This window comes from Ictalurus furcatus, chromosome 22 (assembly GCF_023375685.1).
Source record: "Ictalurus furcatus strain D&B chromosome 22, Billie_1.0, whole genome shotgun sequence".
Taxonomy (NCBI): Eukaryota; Metazoa; Chordata; class Actinopteri; order Siluriformes; family Ictaluridae; genus Ictalurus; species Ictalurus furcatus.
Genome location: NC_071276.1, coordinates 14,671,305 through 14,681,424, shown reverse-complemented (window position 1 = coordinate 14,681,424; position 10,120 = coordinate 14,671,305). Strand labels below are relative to the sequence as shown.

Sequence of the window (10,120 nt, the reverse complement as noted above, 5' to 3'; positions counted from 1 at the left end):
GTAATATGTTAATCAACAATAACATATTAAAATATTAAAAACAATAATAAATTAATCAACACGTTCTGACCAATCAGAACTGAGAGTTCAGAGTTGAGGTATAAATTGTATATGCATATTCCAATCCAAACACAAGACGAAACGGTTCAGGTTAAAAGGCCTTGGCCATCAAGCGGCATCAAGTTTACCTTCCATTTTAACTACTGAGCCTCGTTGTCTTCTCTACATCAGCACTGTGGAGCCATGTCACACCTGGAAACTGTTAATGTTTATGAACAAGCACATGATCCACACTGAAACACTCGCTCTGATGTGACTGCAGTTTTTTAGCCTGGTGCTCCACTCCTAACCAATCACACATGCTGAGTGTTCTAGGGATCGTTCTAGGCCAGCTGCTGATCTCAGATCAGCACTAACTCTTTGCGATGTTGCATGAATTATGTTTGGAGTTCAGTTTCATGTCAGTTAGTGAGTCTAGGAAGTAGCAGATGCGTTGAAAAACACTGAATGCAGTTCAAGTAGGGGTCAGCAAGGTGGGTTTAAATTTAGTTTGTTAGGAAGATGAGAAGGTAACAGATGATCTGAAACATAATATGGTCTCGCATGGATACCATAAAGATCTGCACTTCCCAAAAAGTTGCACCTTTGCTTGTAAGGATAATCTCACCGGGATACTGTAGATTTGTACCTAAGAACTGCTGCTGTAATCATAAGACTGTCCTGTGCTTATGGCAGGACTCATTCATAATACACACATGCTGAACATCCTTTCAAGGCACTTTCTCTCCCACACCTGTATATTGTAATGATTTATAATCACACTACTACTACTGCTGTGCTCACAATAATATCTGGCAATGCTGCATGTTTTTACAAATTCAGAAGGCAGTAAATCACCTGCAGGGTTTTTAAGACCACAGTAGTATCACACTGCTGAGATTGATTTTTAAATGGCAGATCAATATTCCAGGGTGGAAAGGTGGTGCAGAAGGTTGCATTTCCACCTCATACCATAGCTCCAGGCTTCCCGGTTCAATCTTGAGCTCGGGTTACTGTCTGTGTGGAGCTTCTGTGCCTGTTCTCCCAGTGTCTGTGTGGGTTACCTCTGGTTTCCTCCCACCTCCTAAAAACACGCCAGTAAGTGAATTGGCTAAGATAAATACCCCCAGTTCATTGATCACCAACCCTGTTCCTGGAAATCTACCTTCCTGAAGGCTTTGGCTCCAACCATAATTATGATGCCCTCCTGACCATCTAATCATTGCCTTAAGAAGTTCTTGATAAGCTAAAACACGTGTGTTAGATTTTGTTTGGAGATGAAGCCTGCAGGAAGGTAGATTTCCAGGAACGGGGTTGGTGACCACTGATGTAGTTGAATGAGTGAATGAGTGTGCATGGTGCCCTGTGAAGGACTGGTACCCATCCCATCCCATTCCCACCTCATGCCCTGTGTTCCTGGGATAGGCTCCGAATTCATCGTGACCCCTGACAAGGCTAAAGCTTTTACTGAAAGTGTAATGAGTGAGATCAATATTCCAAGCAAAAATGTCTAATATAGCAATGCCCAAGTCTTGGATCCAATGTGCAGTATTGTTTTTAGACAATTACATACTTTTAGATCATGGTATTTAAGAAGAGTTAAACTGCATGCTCTGTCTAATACTGGTATCAAATACTGTTAACTTGTAACTACTAACTAGTAATAACTTAAATGCAGGTGTACTCTTCAAAGACATTCAGTCTACATCAATCGTGTTATGCCGTTAATAATGCATTGCTCAGTCCTAAGAGTTTCACTGTCAAATTATTTATAGATATTAGATTTTAGCCACCCGTGTAATATCGCCCCCAGCCACCGCTGTGTTCATTTTGTACATCATCCCTTTAAACTCTTAAGTAGAGCTATTCATTTGACTTCTATTTATGTACAGCTGCAATCAAAATTATTCAACCCCATTGCAAAATCAGACTTTCAGCTGGTTGCAATGAACAAATCAAACAAAAGCAATTGAAATAGTTCAACACAATGAATGCTTCAAGTGGTTTCCCCAAATTCAACTGAAAATGCAACAGAATGATTTCTACAGTTTCTAAATTATTCAACCCCCTGAACAGAATCCCTCACAACAGCACAAATATGCAAAAACAGGTGTTGTGTCAAGCAAACCTGATGAAACTAATCAAGAAAAACGCTCGACTGACTGCAAAAGACCTGCAGCAAGACTTTGTGGCAACAGGCACTGAGGTTTCAGTGAGCACAGTAAGGTGCGTACTAAACGCAGAAGGTTTCCATGCCAGAACTCCAAGACGTACACTACTACTGACCCAAAAGCACAAGAAAACTCGTTCAAAATCATATAAATAAGCCACAGAAGTTTTGGGATTCTGTTCTGTGGAGCGATGAAACAAAACTGGAACTTTTTGGTACAGTGGGTCAGCAGTATGTCTTGAGGAAGAAGAATGAAGAAAGAACACTCTGTCTACAGGCAAGCATGGTGGTGGCTCAGTGATGCTCTGGGGCTGCTTTGCATCCTCTGGCACTGGAAACCTGCAGCATGTGGAAGGCAAGATGGATTCATTGAAGTATCAGGAAATCCTAGGAGAAAACATCATGCCATCTGTGAGGAATCTGAAGCTTGGGCATCATTAGACCTTCCAACAGGACAATGATCCCAAGCATACCTCAAATTCCATCAAGGCTTGGTTGCAGAAGAAGTCCTGGAAGATTCTACAGGGCCATCACACTCACCTGATTTGAACCCCATAGAAAATCTCTAGTGGGATGTGAAGAAGGCGGTTGCAGCACGCAAACCCGAGAATATTACTGAACTGGAGGCCATTGCTCATGATGAATGGTGAAGATTCCTCAGGAACGCTGCCAGAAGCTCTGCATCTCATTTGCAGCAGGTCATAACAGCAAAAAGGTGCTTTACTAAGTACTAAAGATGCTTGCCATGAAGGGGTTGAATTATTTTGAGACTGGAGAAATCATTATAAGTTGCATGTTCAGTTGAATTTGGGGAAACCACTTGAAGCATTTGTAGTGTTGAACTATTTCAGTTGCTTTTGTTTGATTTGTTCATTGCAAACAGTTGACAGTCTGAAAATTTTGACAATAAACCTGATTTGCAATGAGGGTTGAATAATTTTGATTGCAACTGTATATGTCAGACAGAGAACAATCCAAACATATAAACAAGCATTTGAGGGTTAAGTTCTTAATGCCAGCTGTTCGTCTCTGACAGGTCTAGGATTTGAATTCTTAAACTTTTGGTCACGAACACAGAAACTTAATCTTTTTTTTTTTTAAATACATTTTAAAGAGTATGTGCTGGGGTATGCAGTCTCTGAGGCCTCTTGTTTCTGGGTTAGTTATCATTTAAAGCCAATTGGCTTAAAGAGGACAAATGTTTGCACTGTACATTTCCATCTAATGAAGCTAATTAGAAATGTGGATTTAAGCATGCCTAAAATGGAGGAACACAGTGACACTGTGTATATAGATGAACTCTGTGTGGTCAGTTTACAAGCGAGCGTAATGAGCATGAGTGTGTGTCGGGGGAAACTCTGAGTCAGCACACTATTACTACATAAGAAAGAACAACTTCATTTGTTCACATTGCTCTTCCTCTTTCCACAATCGGCCTATATCTATATCCATGTATTTGTGATATATACAGTACAGTACAGTACAGTGGTGCTTGAAAGTTTGTGAACCCTTTACAACTTTCTATATTTCTGCATAAATATGACCTAAAACATCATGAGATCATTTTTCTCAATAAATACATGACCAAGTGTTATATTTTTCTCTCATTTGTTTAACTGGGTTCTCGAAGTCTACTTTTAAGACTTGTGTGAAAAGCTGTTGATGTTTTAGGTCACATTTATGGGGAAATATAGAACAATCTAAAGGGTTCTAACGGATGACTCCACCCCACCTTCCCATCCACAGGGCACAAGGGCTCATCCTCATGGTTTGATGAGGAAGAAAATGATGTAAATCACACACTACAGTCTATAGTCACCAGATCTCTACTGTATGTGAGATTTTGGAGTGAAGTATTAGTCAGCGCTCTCCTCTACCATCATCAAAACACTGACCGAGGGAATATCTTCTGGAAGAATAGTGTTCATTGCTCCAGTACGGTTCTAGAGAATTTTTACATTTTAGTTGGTTTTTCCTTTCATTTGTCACCCGTCTGTACATACAGTAGAGTTTTTGTAGTATTTTAACCATAATAATACACGTACAATAGTAACATATGCACTGTCTACCATATAGACTCTACTGTCCTGTGCTTAACGGTTGTATTTGTATAACGCCATTGTATAGTTTTGTATAGAGTCTATAGTCTGACTGTTTGCACTGTTGTCTGCTGCTGTTTCATATTAAACGTAGCACCATGTTCTGGAGAAACTACATTCCGCTCCTCACTCAATACATCTGTGATGAGAAGGACTGAAAATAATGTTCACTTTATTGTCATATTGTAGATTTATTATAATTTATTTTTTTTGCTTTGTACTCGTCTAAACCTAGACGGTTATGAAAGTTTTTAATGTCTATATTATACCACAGCGCTGCTGAATTCTTGAATGTGATTGGCCAGAAGATTCATTTCCTAAAACAGCACAACTCTGAATAGGTTTATATCAACGCACATGTCGTTCAACACTTTGACAGGGATTATGCGGATGCTCTGAATAATCTAAAACTAATACTAATCAGATTGTGGTTATTTAACAAAGAAAAATGTGCTTTGCAATTTGCATTTCTCAGCAACAAGCTGAGAGAGGACAGTGAGGATATGACTGCTTATATCGGCATAAGACGTAAGTAATAACAGGAACTAACTTGTCTCTCTGACATTCCTCAACATTAAATGTAACTATAAACCGAAATGTGTTGTCATTTGTCACGTGGATGCAAGAATCAGCATCTAACTATACATCCCAGAATTCAGCACGGTCTACAGACATGGCTGCGGAAGACTACAATACCCAGAACTTCTCATATTCACACACTCCTGATTACTGATTACACACACCTGGACTCAATCACCTGCACTGCCACACTCACACTATATAAAGACTCTCAGTGTTCATATTCATTATGAATTATACGTGCTGTGTCTCTTGTACTAGTCGATACCAAGCTGTTAGATCCATTGTTTGTTTCTCTTATTTTGACCTTGCCTGACCTTGTTTATACTGTTTGTACATTGCCTGACCCTCGCCTGTTTACTGACCATGTTTTTGGATGACATCTTTGTACTTTTTGCCAAGATGATTAAAACCATTGAGTACCGGCACTTGTGTCCTCAATTGCATCGTGACATCATTAATAATTTCAAATTTGTAAACATTGGCAAATTGCTGGCGTATAAGAGGAACGAAACACTTGCGGTAACAGCATCACACCACTCCATCATTCATTATTTTCATATAACAGCATGCCCTGTTGTGTTTTCTTCCTTCCATGCAGTATCTCATGCAAGAAATCTCCAATCACCAAAACTTCAACGACAAAAACGGTAGAGTCTGTCCTTCCTGTAAAAGCCTGTACTATTTTGAAATGCCTACCGTGATCTACCTAACATCTGCTCCACAGATGGCTCGGAGCACAGGCTGTGTTTGAGCAGAATCAAAAGGAAGAAGAGGTGTTAAGTTTACCTTAACACTAAGCTAATGGAGAAGTGCACTATTCACAGATGACTCATAGTTCTATTTAGTGCACATATTAAAAAATAGGGTTTAAAACTTAAAAGAAGGAAGCTATGTGACACGTTATGACACGTTGGGTTTAAAAATGAACCATAAGGGAAAGAGAATACGGAGCGTACAGAAACAGCAGAAGCAAAAAGTCTCAACAAGTGATGGGGAAAGTAATGATCTCTTTTATATGGTGCTTTAAAGTGTAAGTGATGGTTGTTCGTTGACTGAGACGACCTTTATATACTGTTTTGACTTTGATGGTCAGATGGCAATTCACGTCGCATTTAGGGAGACATCTAGATCGCTCCAAAGCATTCATACACTTTGGAAATGCACTGTCATAAATCATTTGCCAAAGTCTGAATGGAGACGTCTCTGTCCTGGCACGTTAAACTCTTCACTTTAGCAGTATTAGACATACAAAATGTTGTGGCAGTTTTCCAAAGTGAAACAAAATGATTTTAAGAAGAATCCCACACCCAGACCCTCCTGACTTTTCTAGCTTATTACAATTTGATACCTGAATTTACATTCTGAATGTATGAGCAAGACTATAACATTCATAGTCCAGTACTGTTTAACAGCCTAGAGCAGGAACATTGTCTGTCACGTTGATTTTACTTCCTCTAATCTAAAAGCACATACGTCAGTAGCTTCCTAATTGAAGCCATCTGGGTTCATGGCTGTGCATCTCATTCATCGTATGACTTGTTCAGTCATGTGCCGGGCATTTTCCTTCAAAATTAGCTATTTTCCGCAACTGGAAGCAATTGTAACTTGTCAAATTAAGAGGACTGCATAAATATTTCTAACACAGCTTTCCAACTGAATGTTTGGTTTCGGTAAACTGAATTAATCATGAATTGGGGACTTCCCCAACAGAAAGTGCTTTACAGAAGGGAATATATACTAGTATATCTGGTACAAGTAATTTCACATTTATAAATGTACATGCCAGTCAGGTTTATCATGTCTGGGCAAATCTGATTAGAAGGAATTTCCAAAAGTAGGTCTCATTAAAAGTGTAGCCTGCAGGAAGATAAAGCATGTCAACAACTGTACTATATACCACTGACTTTAACGAAACACTCAAACTGTTTCACATGCACGGCCATTTTATGTACAGTACTGTGCAAAAGTTTTAGGTATCCTATTTTTTTAGTACAATCTTTGTTATGGATTTTTTTGTTTATTTTATGATTTCTACATTATGAAGTCAGTACAAAAAAACATTTTAGATTCCCAAACATTAGTTTTCTAGTAAAAATGAAATGTTACAGAAAAATGTTTGTATGTCATTAAAGAAAGCAACATATTACATAAGAGACCACTTTTCAGACAGAAAACACAATGAAGGCTGCTTTAAGAAGCATAAAAAGCGAGTGCGACAGTCAAAAGTCTCCAGAAGAACTGTGGCTGGTTCTACAAGATGCTCAATAAAACTTACAGCTCATTTCCTTATAAAACTGCACACATTGTACTGGAAACTGCTATTTTTATTTTTTTTGTCAGACCAAATATTGACTTTGTTTCATTTACTACTGTTTACTGCTCTTTACAGTATTATTTTTTTTAAATGTAGAAACATTTAATTTCATTATTTTTGAAGGCATCTTTGCTCTACAGCATTTCTTTGCATGTGCCTAAAACTTTTGCACAGTACTGTGTATCCACTTTTATTGAACATGCATCTAGTGACACAGTGGGTAGACTTGCTGCCTCACATCTCCAGGGTTCCTGGTTCGATCCTATGCTCAGTTTACTGTCTATGCAGAGTTCTGCATGTTCTCTCTGTGTCTGTGTGGGTTCCCTCTGGGTTCTCTGGGTTCCTTACACCTCGCAAAATCATATATGTAGGTGGATTGTCTACGCTAAATTGCACATATGCGCATGATGCCCTGTGATGGACATTACATTCAGGGTGTATTCTCATTTCACAAAGCAGTTAATGAAGATGAATGAATATGGATATGTAATAGGGTTACATGTAGTATGCACACTGCCCATAGCCTTCCTATTTATTTATTTATTTATTTATTTACTGTGTATAAATATATTTATATATTCAATCTGCACTTTGTTAATTTGCACAATGCCACTATCTGCACTTCTAGTTGATGCTAAACTGCATTTCATTGCTGAGTACCGGTACTTTGTAATGACAATGAATGCTATCTATCTGTCTGTCTGTCTATCTATCTATCTGTCTGTCTATCTATCTATCTGTCTGTCTATCTATCTATCTATCTATCTATCTTTCTATCTATCTGACTATCTATCTATCTTTCTGTCTGTCTATCTATCTATCTATCTATCTATCTATGTTCTATATAAATGTTGCTATACATTTAAAAAAAAAAAAAACAATCTTAATTTTGTCCTAAGGGTGTGCAAACATTTGCACTCTACCTGCATGCACACGTTTCTTGTTCAGTAACAGGGAATATTTAACGTACTGAACTGGCAGAGGGGTATAAAGAGGCGGGGCTTAAACTTGGATCGCGTCTGATTGGATAGATGAAATTGACTCCTCCCACTAGTACTTCTGCCCCCAAATGGCAAAAATCCCGCTTCATCTTTCCTCACATATCCTCAGGAGTTGGTACATCACCGTAACTGTATTTAATGACTTTACAAAAACGAAAAGAACACCTGGATATATCAGTAAAGAAGATCTGCATCATCTACTGATGTCCTGATGATGTAAAAGTGCCCTTTTATGATGTTTTCCCCCAGGAGCCTCACATGAAGCAGGCTTTCAGGATAATGAGCGTTTTGGTCTGAGAGCCTTTTGAAGTGAGCAGGAGGATAACAACCCCACAGTGGATCTGAAACAAAGTGGCTCCGTGGTTCTGTGCTGGATTCAGGAAAAGTAACATGAAGGAAGTGAATGCACAGTAAGTCTGTCACACTTTTTCCTACTAGTCCACTGAATGTTCTCTGTTTCTCACTCGGAAGTGTTGCTGTAATGTATGTGTTGATGCTCGAGGCAAAAAAGTGCCGCTTCATCGTATTTAAATAACCCTCTCGTCTTCTAAACCATAAAGTGCAGTCTGTTTTTGTGAAGGTCTCCCGGGGCTCTCAGAGAAGCTGGTGTGTGTGGTGGAGGAGGTGGAGGTTATTATTCCTCTGACACTCCGCCATGGATTAACGGTAAACAGTGGGATTGTGAGGACTGCTGCAGCTTTTGTTTACCGTCTCACTGGGAGTTTGTAGTCTCAAACACTCACTATGGAACAAAGGAGGGGAAACATTTACACACTTCAGCACTCGGTGTAGGTCGAAGATTGAAAAAATAAAGCGGCTTTTTAACGCGTTTCGGCATGTAATTGTGTTGAGCGCGAGCGCGCAGGAGTCCGGCGTTTGTAGGCAACAGCTGGAGCGTGGAGTCCAGTTGCAGACGAGCTGATCAACCCCTGGCTGGGCAAAGCCTCATGCTGGGCAGAAGCCCCTGGCTGGGCAAAGCCTCATGCTGGGCAGAAGCCCCTGGCTGGGCAAAGCCTCATGTTGGGCAGAAGCCCCTGGATGGTCAAAGCCTCATGTTGGGCAGAAGCCCATGACTGGTTAAAGTCTCATGTTGGACCGAACCCCCTGGGTTGGTAAAGTACAGTGTTGAACATTAGCCATTGGTCTGGTAAAGTCCCATGTTGGGCAGAAGCCCCTGGTTTGCAAACACCCTGGGTAGGCAAAGTCCCTTGTTGAGCAGAACCCCTGATTGGCCAAAGCTACATGTAGGACAGAAGCCCCTGATTGCACAAAGCCCCTCAGTAGGCAAAGTCCAATATTCGACAGAAGCCCATGCTTGGCCAAAGCCCCTATTTAGACAAAGTTCCATGTTGAGCAGAAGCTTCTGGTTGGGCAAATTTGAAAGGAGCCCCTGGTTTGCGAAAGCCCTGGGTAGGCAAAGTCCCATGTTGGGCAGAATCCCCTGATTGGCCAAAGCTCCATGTAGCACAGAAACACCTTATTGGCCAAAGCTCCATGTAGCACAGAAGCCCCTGACTGGCCAAAGCTCAGTGTCGCTTAGTTATAATGTCTCGTATTGTGCAGAAAGTTAGGATTCATATAGGATAGTAGACCCTGTTTGGGCAAAAGCTCTTGTTGCACAGAAGCTCCATGATGGGCAAAAGCCAATGACTTGTACGTTTTTACCCAGGATTTTAGCTCCTTAAACACCCATCTTAAAATTCAGTACTTCACATTAAAGCATATTATTCAGTAACTACTACAATCTATTCAGTAATAGAGTGAAACTCACAGGAAATGTATGCAGTAGTGAGAGTGAGGAATGTAAGTCTTAAACCCACAGCCAGTTCCTGGGAGCTGATGGGGGTTCGACCTGTACCACACACCGAGATGTGAGCTTGTCTATTCTACTCATGCTAACAAAAACTCTCTCCGC

At 40.1% G+C, this 10,120-nt stretch overlaps 1 protein-coding gene across 1 annotated transcript in view; it reads left to right on the top strand.

Annotated features, from left to right (window-relative positions):
* Nucleotides 1-7,891: 7,891 nt before the first annotated feature.
* Nucleotides 7,892-10,120, top strand: part of pdzd2 (PDZ domain containing 2) — an 84,868-nt gene continuing 82,639 nt past the window's right edge. The window contains exon 1 of the mRNA XM_053610822.1: nucleotides 7,892-8,615. The gene's annotated coding sequence lies outside the window, so the exon portion shown is untranslated. The remainder of the gene's footprint in view (nucleotides 8,616-10,120) is intronic.